This window comes from Myxocyprinus asiaticus, chromosome 18 (genome assembly GCF_019703515.2).
Source record: "Myxocyprinus asiaticus isolate MX2 ecotype Aquarium Trade chromosome 18, UBuf_Myxa_2, whole genome shotgun sequence".
Lineage (NCBI taxonomy): Eukaryota > Metazoa > Chordata > Actinopteri > Cypriniformes > Catostomidae > Myxocyprinus > Myxocyprinus asiaticus.
The window spans coordinates 34,479,056-34,495,161 of NC_059361.1; the positions used below are offsets into that span (position 1 = coordinate 34,479,056).

General features: G+C 37.4%; 1 protein-coding gene across 1 annotated transcript in view; it reads right to left on the reverse strand.

Annotated features, from left to right (window-relative positions):
• LOC127455742 (kinesin-like protein KIFC3) overlaps positions 1-13,875 on the reverse strand; it is a 63,001-nt gene extending 49,126 nt beyond the window's left edge. The window contains exon 1 of the mRNA XM_051723837.1: positions 13,710-13,875. The gene's annotated coding sequence lies outside the window, so the exon portion shown is untranslated. The remainder of the gene's footprint in view (positions 1-13,709) is intronic.
• Positions 13,876-16,106: the final 2,231 nt, after the last annotated feature.

Sequence of the window (16,106 nt, forward strand, 5' to 3'; positions counted from 1 at the left end):
ATACCTTGGCTGCCTGGTAAAGTCTATGCAAAAGTAATATATTTTCATTACAGGATTAACCAAGTTAAAAAAATTTGTGTCACAAATAAATTCTGATTGTTTAATAAAAAGTAAAGCAAATGAATCATGTTCAGGTCTTGATGCCAGAGACATGCCACAGCAGTCTGTGTGGGTGTGGCTGATTTTGTGAACCTGCTTCCAACAGCCATCGCGCAAACACAGAAACAGTGCTATTATCCCACCATTACGTGACAGATGTAAGTGAGGTGAACATGTAAAAAAAAAAAAAAAAAAAAAGGAAACAAGCATCACTAAATACATACTTCAAAAGACAACAAGTGACTGCTGTGAAACATCATCATGCAACAGTGCTGGCAATTCTGGGCTCTTTGATGAAAGCAATGACAGCGGCACCGGTATCCCCGACCCCAGGCCAGAAGAGGTGACTGTCAGCACTAACTTCAAAACCTCTATGGAGGAACAGCTACCTCACCAATCAACTACCAGGCCCAATGACATTGCGACATCCCCGCAAAGAGTTGACAGTGCAAATAAAATAGATGACCCTGTGCAGCCTTGTCTAACCCAGTTCCCCTTTAAAAACGGAAGACTTTCAAATGGCAGTGTATATAAAAGCTATGACCAGTTGGAATATTCAGTGTCACATGATGCAATTTTTTGTTTTGCCATTTCACCGGGGTTTCAACTGTTGCTGGAGACAGACAAGGGAAACGTGTTTTCATTGGCCATGGATACAGATGTTGGAAAAATATGCAAAAGAATCTTCTGGAGCACAATGACAGCAAGAGACACAGAAACGCTGTATTAGCATGGTCTGAGTTCAGGGCTGTGGTCAGTGGACGTAAAGATTCGATTGCCAGTCAAATTGATGCCAACAGATTGTCGGAGGTACTAGAAAACAAAGAACATGATAAAACTATTACAAATTACATCATTTTTAGGGCGACAGGGACTCCCATTCCGTGGCCACAATGAGAAAGCTTGTGCTGATAAGGGAAATTTCCTGGAACTTTTGGATGTTATTGCATCAAATAGTAAAGATCTGAAAACCAAATTGGATCACAAGTATGGACAACCCCAGAGTCTCAGAATGATATGATTAGGGTTATTGGAGAAAAAAAGAAAGTAATAATCACTGAAGTGAAGGAAGCACAATATTTCTCTATTTTAGTGGATGAAACAAAAGACTTATTAGAAGAAAAAAAAAAGAGCAATTAGCGATATTGCGCCGATATGTCCATAAGGGGGTGGTAAATGAACGTGCCATTGGGAAATTTCACATGAATGACCTGTGTGCAGAATCTCTGGCCTCGTTCATAACCTCCAGATGTGCATTGGGCAGTGCTTTGATGGAGCAAGTGCTATGCGAGGTAACGTGTGTGGAGTACAGGCTAATACGTCAAGAATTGTCGCACGTTGTTTACATCCACAATTTTGCACATCGGTTAAATCTTGTGCTTGTGAACTCTGTAACTGAAATACCTGAGTTGTCTAAGTTTTTCAGCATTGTACAAACACTTTCTTTTATTTCAAACAACAATACCAGATGCATGCTTTTCGTAGAGGCGCAGGTGCACCTAGGACAGCAAGTATTGAACTTGGTGCGCACTTGTACTACTTGTTGGTTGTATTGGTATAGGGCACAGCAAAAAATTAAGTTATGCTATGAGGCTGTATTAGCTGTGCTGGAGGCCAATTCCGAGACCAATGCAGAGGGATCTGTGGAAGCAGATGGCCTCAGAACGAAGATGCAGACATTTTCTTTTGTTGTACGTCAGCATGTTCTAGAGAAAGCCTTAAATTTGACTTATGGATTGTCCAAACAACTTCAAGAAGTAGGTATTGCTATCACAACAGTGGCAACTCTTATTAGAAGTACAGAATATTTGAGGTATAGATGCTGAGTGGCAGAACACATTTAGCGAAGCAAAGGCATTTGCCACAGAAGCAGGCCTGTCTTTAGACGCACCTCTCTCACGGCCTGCTCGAATACGAAATGTGTCCAGAGCATTAGCGGGTTTTATAGTAGGGTCAACCAGTGGCCAAACACCAACAGACAGCCCACAGGATTGAGAGAAAAGGCTGCACTTTGAAGTACTTGACCGTTTTAACAGTGAGTTTAATCGATGCTTCACAGATAACGAAGACCTAATTGATGCTGTCCAGGCATTTAATCGTTCGTCTCCCGATTTTATGAATGCGAATAAGATCGAAAAGTTTGCCAAAATTTATGACAAGCACATTGACGACACTGCTTCAAACCCTGATCAAAACTGCTAAAGTCTTTCTAGACTTTGAACTGAAAGATGAGAATGACACAAGCATTTTGCCAGCCCTTGCAAAACTGAGCACATTACCAGTTGCATTTTCAGAGTTGATAAAATTATTCAAGATTGCTGTGACATTGCCAGTCTCCACTGCATCAAATGAGAGATTTTTCTCTGTTGAAACGGGTCAAGAATTACTTGCGGACCACCATGACTGATGACAGATTAAATGACCTGATGCTGATGGCTGTTGAACCTGCAGTTGTAAAGTCCTTAAATTTGGAGGAGCTCGTTACTGACTTTTCCAATTTAAGGCATCGACGCTACCCCTTAATTGATTAAATGATTGCCTTTCTAATAAAATGAAATCAAGATCATCATAAGGTACAACTAGGCTTTAACAGCAATAGTTTAATATGCTAGGTAATGAACAGAGCCGATTCATCTTTAGACATGCGTTTGTATTTTAATGCTAATGTTGTTGTTAACAGCATTTTGGTTGTTTTTTCTCTCTACTGTTTTTCTACCTATGCTTGCATTTGAATTTGTCATATGGCTTCAATGTGTACACTATGTTTTTGAACCAGTCATGCTCTTCAATTAAGTATTTATGGTGTGTATAGAGGTGCTTTAGTGTGATATTTGAGGATGGCTGCTGCAGCGCGTATTGATAGGGTCAGGAATGAAAATATGTGGGACTTGATTTGAAGCGGTCACGCGAGGTGGTAAGATTGGATGATGTCATAGAAACCTGCCATACCTTGGCTTTTGGTGAATTGATGCCTCAGATGGATGCTTTTGGAATATCTTTCTTTGGTTGCGTTGCATCATAAATATATCATTTTTAGGTCGCTGTGTCAAGTTACATGTAGTTTTAAACTTATAAAAACACGTCTTGAGATCCCTGTGTTCGGATTTGCGCTCCAAGTGTTTGAATGCAAGAACACATCCTCGTGTTGTGCTGTCGGTGAGTGTGGTTTGTTCTCTGTATAAGCTGCCTGTTGCCTGTACAGCTGGAGTTTCGCTTACTGCCCCCTGGAGAAAACAGTTAGTACTTCAAGCTTGAATTGCTTTGATGGTAGGAATATTCCTTATTGCGGTCCAAGGACTTGATTAATTGCGAAGATTTTTTTAAGGCATTATTTTTAATATAATTAACGTGTTAAATTGACAGCCCTAGTTTTAACATGTTTAACATTTTGGGGTCAATCTCATAATCCAAACAAGCGACACCAACAATTTTCTGTCATAAAAGAGGTACATTTGTCTGTTAATTAGGTACTCACACCAACCAAATATTTCTACCATGTAAATGAAGATAATTTGAAAATATTCTAAATAAAGTCAAGCAAGTGAAATGTTACATTTGGCACCGACCACAGGGTCAGTTTACATAGTATGGAGTCAATTGTGACATCTAGTTTCATTAAGCCGGTTTGTGAAAGATGCAAAAAATTTTACATCCATGCAGGGAGTAAAGGACTCGTATATATTGCACCATATTTATTACCAGAAGAACCACTTATTTCTTTCAAACAGCAATTTAAGAGCTATTTGAAATGCAGCATTACACAAAGACTCGATGGCTGATTGTCATGTGATGTCTCACAAACAGACTTGCCTATCTTGACCCAGACATATCTTGAGTCATTTTGTGCACAATTTTCACACCACTATATTGCAATTGATTTTATTTTCTATGTTTGGGTAAGCAAAAAAGATAAACAAGGAATTAAACTACAACAACTACAACAGGGGTGAATGGTTGGCAAACATGTGAAAACAACATAAAATTGAGAGTTTTCAGTGCATATATTCAATCTGATATCTGTGACATACATATATTGCACTGCCAATAGTGTATCCTTGTGTGCCCATTGTTTGCTACACCAACACTGATTACAGGGGCAAGAGTAGCTCTCATGGTACTCAAAGAATGGCAAATTGTGGAACTAAAATATATAAATAGTAAAGCTTAATCAGATTATGCAGTATTTATTTACACTCAAATACATTTTTCAGTTTATATAATTTTATCAATTCTGTCATCGCACAGCTTTTAAACACATCAATGGGGTCAGTTGTAACTGTTCCTCAGCATGAAAAAAGGGGTTTATTGTGGATATACATGTGCAGTGGCAGCTTGTTCCTGATTGGAGTAAATAGCAGTTATACAACTGACCCCTGTTACAACTGCCCCCAGTCTCACCTACTTAAACACTATATGCATCACCATGAGACGTATAGTGTGATAAAAAGCACTTGTTTCGACAACCTTATGCAACGTCACAACATTCATTTCCATCCAGAGTTGCATTAATTTTTGGCCAAGATCTTGCATTCATGACAGGAGAGTCGAAGCACTTTGTAAAGTCTTCTTCAGCACATCCCAAAGACTTCAATGGGGTTAAGGTCAGGACTCTGTGGTGGCCAATTCATGTGTGAAAATGATTCCTCATGCTCCCTGAATCACTCTTTCACAATTTGAGCCTGATGAATCTTGGCATTGTCGTCCTGGAATATGCCTGGGGAAAATAATTTATTGATGGGATAACCTGGTCATTCAGTATATTCAGGTAGTCAGCTGACTTCATTTTATTGCTGCATAACGTTGCTGAGCCTAGACCTGACCAATTGAAGCAAACCCAGATCATAACACTGCCTCCAGAGGCTTGTACAGTGGGCACTATGCATGGCGGATGCGTCACTTCATGTGGTTCCCTTCTTACCCTGACGCACACATTGCTTTGGAATAGGGTAAATCTGGACTACATGACCTTATTCCATTGCTCCACAGTCCAATCTTTATGCTCCCTAGCAAATTGAAGTTGTTTTTTCCGATTAGCCTCACTAACAAGTGGCTTTCTTGTGACCAAACAGCTGTTCCAATGTAGTCCCAATCCTGTATGTTCTCGTCGCACTGTGCTTGTATGAATGCTTTTACTTTCACTATTAAACATAGCCATGAGTTCTACTGTAGAATTTTATGATGTGACTTCAAGCGTTTTAGTGATCTCCGATCACGGTCATTCAAGACTTTTTTCCGACCACATTTCTTCCGGGAAACTGACGGTTAACCACTATCCTTCCAAAATATGAGTCACATTTCTGCTTTTAAAATCTTAATGTGCAGGCCCTGTTTACTTCCATTGTAAGTGTCTTACTATAACCATGTATTTGCTTAAAAAAAAAACAAAAAAAAAAAACTGTGCAACGAGTTGAAATAATTTCCTGTGATAATCAACCTTTAAACATGTTTAATGTAATATAATTAAACCTACTATCATGCCTGTGCTGGAATTCAAGGGAATGCAGTTTAAAAAAATTTTATTTATTTTTTTTTACATAAGTGAAAGTTGTGTGGGACAAAACCAATGAAAGTTACAATAAGGGTTATAAAAAGATAGTGCTGCAATTTACAGCACAGTTACAGGAGAAACCATAAAAAAGGATAAAATATGGCTAGATATCAAGTTGACTTTCCAAGATGACAAAGCACAAAAAAGGTTACCAAAGAGGTGGACAGGACATAATACTGAACTGCAGGGTAGGATGTCATAAAAAATAAATAAATAAATAAATAAAAAAACATAAAATTATATATTAGGGGTGTATCGGTTCTCGTTCGCCACCCATGGTTCTGTAAGCATTGGCACCGCGGTCAAGTTTATTGACGCATCTGGAGCACAAGGTTTTGCGAAGAAAATAAAGCATCAAATAGACATGCACAGTTACCACCTCCCCTAATACACCTGAATAGATCTGTAGATGGATACGCTCAGTCTGTGTTTTACGTGGGTCAACTAGATGACATCACTGTTCTGCAAGCGTTATGTGTAGTTGAAAAAGGCAAGTGGAGAAAACGAGCTGCTGATAGAGAAGCCCCCTGTGTTATTCAGGTTTCCTGTATGGAAACATTTTCTTTTTGCAGTCAATTACAACAGCGATGGTCAAAAAAAACTTTTACAAAACAGGCACTGTTTGCAGACATTGTTCGCGAGTGCTGTATACTGGTAATTACGGCAAAATCACCGGGGAAAGATAGCACGTGGCACACACAGAGCCGCTGATGAGCCGAAACTGCACACTACTATATACTGTAAACATGACAGTAACCATGTTGATTGTGATTACTATGTTTTTACTACAAATACCATAGTTAAACTATGGTTACTGTAAAACAATGATTTTCATTAAGGGCAAACCTGTTGAAGTGTTTGTTACCAAATAGTGTTTTTTTTTGTTTGTTTTTTTTAATTTGGCAGTAATATTTTGTTTTTTCTGAACATTGCTAATACTGAACCGTACCAAAACCGTGACATAATTTGAACCGTTACACCCCTAATAAATACAGTATATATAAAATCACACACACTGGCAGCCAAAAGTTTGGAATAATGTACAGATTTTGCAGTTTCGGAAGGAAATTGGTACTTTAATTCACCAAAGTGGCATTCAACTGATCACAAAGTATAGTCAGGACATTACTGATGTAAAAAACTGCACCATCACTATTTGAAAAAAGTCATTTTTGATCAAATCTAGACAGGCCCCATTTCCAGCAGCCATCACTCCAACACAATATCCTTCAGTAATCATGCTAAATTGCTACTTTGGTACTAGAAAATCACTTGCCATTATATCAAACACAGCTGAAAGATATTTGGTTTGTTAAATGAAGCTTAACATTGTCTTTGTGTTTGTTTTTGAGTTGCCACAGTATGTAATAGACTGGCATGTCTTAAGGTCAATATTAGGTCAAAAATGGCAAAAAAGAAACAGCTTTCTCTAGAAACTTGTCAGTCAATCATTGTTTTGAGGAATGAAGGCTATACAATGCTTGAAATTGCCAAAAAAACTGAAGATTTCATACAAAAGTGTACACTACAGTCTTCAAAGACAAAGGACAACTGGCTCTAACAAGGACAGAAAGAGATGTGGAAGGCCAGATGTACAACTAACACAGCCACATCTATGGCAAGTGCTACAGCAAGTGTGGGGTGAAATGTCACCTGAGTATCTGGACAAACTGACAGCTAGAATGCCAAGGATCTGCAAAGCTGTCATTGCTGCACATGGAGGATGTTTTTTGATGAGAACTCTTTGAAGTAGTTTAGGAAGTTCTGAAATGTTTTTTCAAATTGTAACAGTAATTTTTCACGTTATTAATGTCCTGACTATACATTGTGATCAGTTGAATGACACTTTGGTGAATTAAAGTACCAATTTCTTTCAATAAGAGCAAAATATGTACTTTATTCCAAACTTTTGGCCGCCAGTGCGTGTATGTGTATATTATATATATATATATATATATATATATATATATATATATATATATATATATATATATATATATATATATATATAAAAATTATTTTTTTTATTGCGCAAAAATGTCTTCACAATCAACATAATTATATCTATGTAGACACGCTACCAAGAGATTCAAGTTATCATAGTAAAAAAAATCTTAATATTCACATACAATATTAAATAATACAAGTAAATGCATACAATGTGTTTATTGCTTACAAATTCATATGTTGTGATTCAATACTCCAAGATTTGAACTACAATAATAGTTGGAAAAGGTGTATATTTTCTAGATCCACTGTTAGGCGTAAACAAGAATTTATTGTGTGCAAGCCATAAACTTATTAAATGTTGGGTGAATGAACACCTAAATGATGTCGATACACTTCTTAGGAATAAAAATAAAACAATAAGGCAGATATCAGAGTAAGGCAGTATAAACAGCCACAATATGCCTTTGCAATGGCTCTCGATGAATCACAAGATTACAAGCTTTGATTTGATACAAAAAAAGTATTTGAAAATCAGACAAAAAGACAAAGGTACAAAACTGTTGTAATGCATGAACATGAACTACAATCCCATGTAGCATTGAGAATGGTGTAAACAAATAAAAAATTATGGAAATATACACTCACTGAGCATTTTATTAGGAACACTACAGTCCTAATAAAGTGTCAGACATGGTCTTCTGCTGTTGTAGCCCATCCGCCTCAAGGTTCAACGTGTTGTGCATTCTGAGATGCTATTCTGCTCAGCAGTTACAGAAATATTCAAACCAGCCCATCTGGCACCAACAATAATGCCACGGTTGAAATCATTGAGATCACATTATTTCCCCATTCTGATGGTTGATGCGAACATTATCTGAAGCACCTGACCCGTATCTGCATGATTTTATGCATTGCACTGCTGCCACACGATCGGCTGATTAGATAATCGCATGAATAAGTAGGTGTACAGGTGTTCCTAATAAAGCTCAGTGAGTGTATAAAACTATTGAGTATAATCAACAGCTTAAAATCAAAAGTATATTCAGTATATAGTATACAAACATACAAGAAGTTTGAGACCAACTCAACTGAGTCATTTACATCACGTCATGGATGTGGTCTGTAGCCGCAAAGCTCTTTTACCGCAGTTTGTTTTCTGCAACTCTCCAATTGTATCTTTTCTCTTTAGTATTCAAAGGTAGCGTAGTTCTTTATTATACAGGAATTCCGCTATTAAACTTGATTTTTGAAAAATGAATTTGAAACAACACAGAAACGTGAAGTGTTTCTAGTAAGTCATTAATGAGGTTCCATGACAGTTTAGATGCAGCTTTAAGCCCTAGGTATACTTCCAATTTGACGTGAACACGAGCCTGTCAAAGTATACTCCAACTTTACAACGCATACACAGGTGGTTGGCGCATGTGCGCTATGACTGCTTTGAAACACCAGACTATTTCTCTTCAGGAGTTTAGACCCACAAAAGGTGTCTTTATTTTCCTTCAGACTTGAGTTACAAAAACACAGGTATCTCCAGACCTCCACATACACACGCACTTGACTTGCACATCCACTGTTGTTGTTTTTGCCTTCATCTCCAGTTGTTTAGCGGTGATTACATCATCTTCTTGTGCTTCTTTGTGACAACAATAGCTCAAATGCGAGTGTTGCCACCTTGTGGATCCACTAATAAGTGCAAATAATTCCAGGCTCATGCGCATTCTGCACGTTCGGGCTGCGTGCATTCAGTGCTCGAGCTCTCTGCTGATGAGATATGCGCCACGCGTCCTGTACATGGACACTCAACATTCACGTCAGACCGAAGTATACTTTGGCAGCCACCTACTAAAGCCCGATGTAGGCAGTAGACAGCAGGGCAGCTCAATGTTTCACAATATCAGCTGGCCAAGGTACATTAAAAATGGTAACCAATAATAAGATAGAACAAAGGATGGATTACTGTATAACTAAGCACACTGTTTTGAAATAAAGCACAGAAATCAATTTGGAAAAACATTATTTTAAACACATTTTAGAATAAGAGTAAAGTCATCAAAACTATGAAATAATACAAATGGAAGTGTGGGGATTTTTCAAGAACTAGAAAATGTTAATCAAAACCATGTTATATTTTAGCTTCAAAGTAGCCACCCAGCCTTTGCCCAGAATAAAGCTCTGCACACTGGACATTTTCTCAACTAACTTAATCCACTGGGGATGCTTTTTAAACAGAGTTTCCATGTATGCTGGGGACTTGGTGGCTGCTTTCCTTCATCTGGTCCAACACATAAATGTCTTTTTTTTTTTTCCTTCTTCATAATTGTAGTTATGTAAAGAAATGTAGTTATGCAAAGGTTTTTAAGATCTTAAACAATTCAGCCAAGTGTTTCTAAAATTGGTTTGGTAGTATATCAATGAATAGACATTGATAGGTGACATGCAGACACTCAGGTATGCAACACAGGTAAGCCAAACATGACCACCTCAGTTAAGCAGCTTAGAGATAAATATGCAGCTCTTCATTTCAGCAAAGTGAGCAGGGGGATTAGAAAAAGCTGACAGCTGCCAGCACTCTCTTTCAAGCCCTCACAATTAATGCACAGAGACAGTGTGTCGAGAAAGGAAAAGTCAGCAGAGGCGAAACAAACTTATACAACCTCTCAGTAAGTGTCCACGGAGCCTTGAATTTAGCTTGGCTGTCATACAATACCTTCAGTGTGTGCTATTTTAGGATGAAATTACAGATTAACGAAAAGGGTGGGAAACCCAAAAATTATAGGGTTCATATCCACTAATGTATGATATAATACCTCAACTTGTGTCTTTGTCCAATCTGTGCATACGTTTTTCAAGAAACTGGTTTCTTTACAGAATACTGGTCTCTGCGGTTCGGGTCAGAATGGTGAGATCCATATAAACTATAAAAAGTAAAACAGCCGAAACGTAGGTTCTGCCCATTCTACTGACAATAAGCAATGACTTCATGAGTGAGTCAGACTCTCCATTGAGGCATAGAGGCGTATACATCCATGAATGTGGTGAGAGAGACAGCCGTGTTTTGAGCGTCTGGCATCTGGTTTACACATGTTTCCTTTACAGAAGCAGTCTACAAAGTTTACTTCTGCCCATATACTGCCAAAGGGTTCAATATAAAAAGAAATCAAAGCTTCTTAACCAACAGAGTATTTTAGGCTGTTCAGACAAATATTAGTCACTCAATGGGTGGCCTAACATATGACACCCATGATAAGGCTTCTATCAACTGTGCGTTGTAATTTAACATTTTAGACTAATGAATGATCTTTTATTTCTAGTCAAATCACTTAGAAAAGCTTACCCTTGTACCCACAGCAAAGATATTGCACATTTAGGAATACTGAATATAATGCACAATACTTCGCACTGGAGGCAGGTCAAACTTACTGTACACCAAAAGCACCACATTTAAGAATGAGACAGAGGAACATAGCGCCATCTGCTGGCTTGAGCTGGTTTCTTGAATAGAGGATCTGCTTCAAATCATGACAATTATGTAACATCTGTAAACTTGTGAAGAAGCCAGTATGAAGTAAATGGTGTGACGGGTTGTCTCAGGCTGCCTTGCCTGGAGGAGTTCAGTTGTTTACAAAGTTGAACTAATAATAATAATAATAATAATAATATAATTAGCTAATATACAATTATGGTAATTAAGAAATACTTCATATTACATATGACTTACCTAAATTGAAGGTGATATTACAATTATTTAAACATTAAGTAGTTACAGCCATTGTCGTTTTAGAAATGTTCATTTTAAATGCAAAATTATGTAATGGGTACTGAGATAACATGCCAAGCAGTGACAGTGTCAATAATATGTTAATTAATCGTAAACTATTTAAATAATATTTTATATTTTTGTATAATAACGAGCCCGATATATGTTTAGTTTTATGACCTCAACTCTGTCACACTAAAAGACCATTTAAGTGAACTGCAAAAATAGGTGATTCAAATGGTGCAAAAAGCAGAACTGTGACCAGTAACAGCACCTAAACACTTTCATTTAAATACCTAAAATGATTGTTAAAAAAAAATTATGTTGTCACATTTTAATGGTATAAACTTAAGTAAAATCTACTTAACATCATGCCATAATATTGATTAAATTTAACTGCATGGCACATCTATAAACTTAGTAAAATTTAAACGAACATTCCACATTTTGAGCTTCCCTTATAAACACGTTTACATACGGAAGCCTTCCACAGGGAAGCTTAATGCATGCTATGTAGTTTATTTACTAAGACAACGTCACCTCGCATTACTAACTATTACTTGAAAGAAGATACAGAGCTGCGCACACAGACCTCAACACTTGGTGCACACAGTAACATTCAACAGATTTGTTTCGACCATGAACGGGTAATTTTGAGTAGAAAATTTACTTCAGACTTCACAAAACAAGAAGTTACCAAATGTTACAACAATAAAAATGGTGTAAATAAACTTGTAAATCCAAGCTCATACATTATTCAAGTCTGGTGCCTGCTGGGAACACCAGATTCAAAAAGTTAAGTAAAATTGACTTACTCCATTTACCTGTGAAGTTTACTCAAATTAGTGAATAAATATGACAAGGTTTTCTACTCTAAGATTGACGGCCTACATGATGACACATTGTAAAGAAAATAAACAATCAATACTTATATTTGCTTATAAGATAGAGAAGTTGTTCTCAACCCTATTCCTGGAGGGAAACACTGCACATTTTGTATATTTCCATTTTCTGACACACCCAGTTCAGGTCTTGAGGTCTTTGAGTCTCCATTAAGGATCTGATGAGTTGAATCAGGTGTGTTTGATTAGGGAGATATCCTAAATGTGTAGTGTTGGCGGGCCTCCAGGAACAGGAACAGGGTTGGGAGCCAATGAGTTAGAGCATGTTTGAATGGAGCAGCCTACAAATGTAGAATTTACTTAATATTTTCAAGTTCACACTTGAACTTATTCAATGAAGAAAGAACTTAATCTTTTTTGCTATATTTACTTCACCACAAAATCACCTTTTCCAGTGTAACCATAAAGAACATTTCATTTTTCCCCACACGCCATGGATAGAAATGATATTGGACAGCTTCATTTGCCTCAGGCATGGGCGCATAAAGACAGATAAAGACGGACATCCATACAAATGAACAACACAGTGCCACAATCTGTTCTCACTGACTCTTAAGTGAGGAATGTAGCTATACCTCAGGGTGTAAGGGGACATGAGAAAACACGAACCGGATGAGGCGGCCCAACCCGTCTATGCATTAACCCATCAACACTGCACGCGACGCGACAACCGTCAACGCTTTAATAAATTGCTTGTCTACATGCACGAGTCAGACGCAGGTCAGAATGACTAACAGCACTGGTCGCGAGACCCCCGAGCTCTGTTCCATTCCGTCAGTGGGAACGGCCTCTAGGAATAGCTTTAACATAAACAACTGCTTAGACAGCTTATAACAACAAAGCGCACTATAGGGTACAAAACATCTACTGGACATGCACGACTTCATCTCTTTTAATGATGCGCGACGACCTAAGCTATTATTTAACCCAAGTCCAAACCAACATCAGACTTCAGTGATATTCATAGAACATCCGCTGACTCGTCTGTCGGGCACACCCGATAATAACCGGCATTTCAAGAATAATCCATCGGTTTCCAACAAATACAGTGTTTAAAAAGATAAAAGCAGGGCTATAAGGACATAATAACGGTTTATATTTGACAGAATCCAGCTAACTCCTTATGTCTCTCTTCCAAGAAATCAAACAGATATTTTCATTTTAAACACATAATATACAGTTTATGCTTCAAGATGTTCTAAATGATACAGATAACAGGTTCACCGGTCATTCATTTTTGTCCCAAAAGTGCACCTGATAGCTACTTACTTTTACAAAGTTTACGAAGCGAAACGGCATTGGCTACTTTCATGCACAATCCTAACAGAGTGACTTGTTAAAGACTTCTATTCGGCAAACAACGTCGGCATGCTTCCAGTATACGACGCTTTCACATAATTATAAATATAGCAGCAGTATGAACGCATTTTTGATTCAAGAATGTGCTTACGTCTCAGGCCAGCACACCAAACTCCTTCCTCGCCACTCTGTTTCCTCCTTAACCCGTTTCCTTCCAGTTTAATTACTCCACTCTTTTATGTCCTTGTTGAAAAGCAGAGTTTTATGAGACTGTTCAAAAGAGTTTAGCGGTGTCTCATGAAGTAAAAAAAAAAAAAAAAAAAAAACCCCGCACACGCCTATATCAACGCGCGAGCACGCACACACACGCACAGCTGACTCCAGTGACGCACGCGCTCTTGTTCATGCAAGAAAAAAAAGGAATGCATTTCCCATCCCATTAGTGAGCACAGGCCACAGCCAGCCAGACCAAGTCTAATGAGGAAGACATCTGTGAAACAACACACAAGAACTTTCTCATTCAGAAGCTACAAGTTAAAATGTGTTCAGTTATACAGATATTATCATGAGCATTTGACACATAAAAGTTTCCACATAAATTGAATGTGGCGAATTGTTGGACATCCCTTAATTAACTGAGAGTACAGCTGTGCTTTTACAGTACATCCAAGCTGTTCTACTATAATTTCTATAAAATCTAATGCAGAACAAATAAATTGTATATTAATAAACAGATGTAGCCTAATAACTAAAGCAATTCTATCTTTCTGCTCTAGTGTGTGTATGTTTCTTTCTTTCTTTCTTTTTATACAAAAGAACCTACACCTTTTAAGTGCATTCCTGATGCATGGTGAATTGGTCTTTTTATATTATCCAACACATCCAACCTTTTCTGCCATTACATTCCCTTGCACTGTACATAACCAATGTTTTATTTAGATTTGCACTACGTATGTGTATGTGTGTATGTATGTATGTATCTGTGTGTCTGTGTGTGTATGTATGTGTGTATGTATGTATGTATGTGTGTGTGTGTTATATATATATATATATATATATATATATATATATATATATATATATATAGTCTATTTTCTTTTCAATATTTATTAATTTTGTATTCAATTTTCTTGTCTTGTTGCTGTTTTGTATTGTTGTGTACTGGAAGCTCCTGTCACCAAGACACATTCCTTGTATGTGTAAGCATACTTGGCAATAAAGCTCATTCTGATTCTGATTAGCAGACAAAGTAGTTTAAAGAGATAGTTCACCCAAAAATGAAAATTCTCTCATCATTTACTCACCCTCATGCCATCCCAGATGTGTATGACTTTCTTTCTTCTACAAAGATTTTTAGAGGAATATCTCAGTTCTGTAGGTCCATACAATGCAAGGGAATGGTGATCAAAACTTTGAAGCCTCAAAAAGCATGTAAAGAAGCATAAAAATAATTCCACAAGACTCAAGTGGATAATTCCATATCGTCATGCTCTGCACATGCATCAAGTAATAGTAAGTGTAATTGAACTTCAAATCATGATTGTGCCAAGAGACTGCAATGGCAAGCCGTAAAGTGAAAAAGGAGTTATATTTGGGTCTTTTCTCATCCAACATCCTATTGGATCACTTCAGAAGACATGATTTAAACCACTGGAATCTACCTTTGTGTTTTTTGGAGCTACAAAGGTCTGATCACCATTCACTTGCATTGTGAGGACCTACAGAGCTGAAATATTCTTCTAAAAATCTTCATTTGTGTTCAGCAGAAGAAAAAAAGTCATACACATCTGGGATGGCATGAGGGTGAGTAAATTATGAAAGAATTTTCATTTCTGGGTGAACTATCCCTTTAATAACAAAAAATAATTAAATAAATTTAATTATTATTTGATGAAGAAAGAACTGAAGGTACAAAGATGAGCTCTCATACATATGTATGGAGCAAAAGATAAAGAAAACCTAGAGTATATAAAACATAAGTGCTTATATATCATTGTGTGATACAATGTACTGTATATCATCCAATGAAAATAAATGATCAACAACCAATGAACATCTGCGTGATTAATAGCCTACATGATTCCATAACAATTGTGACTTGCAGCAAATCATTTACATTTCTTAGAATGACAAATTTGAATTTGTCCCATATGTTGACAGACAAAAACAGCATATGTTTGTTTAGAAAAATATGGTAAAGGACTTGGAACCTAGGTGTGATATCAACAAAAGTCAAAGCTTTCCAAGAAATAACTTATAGATCTTATGGCTAATTTATTTGCCAGGTCACAGATTTTAATGAATAGAGTTTAAGTTCCCACTCAAAAACAAATGTAATGGGGGGCATGGGTAGCTCAGCAAGTACTGACACTGACTATCACCCCTGGAGTCGCGAGTTCAAATCCAGGGCGCTCTGAATGACTCCAGCCAGGTCTCCTAAGCAACCAAATTGGCCCGGTTGCTAGGGAGGGTAGAGTTACATGGGGTAACCTCCTCATGGTCACCATAATGTGTGGTTCTCGCTCTCGGTGGGGCGCGTGGTGAGTTG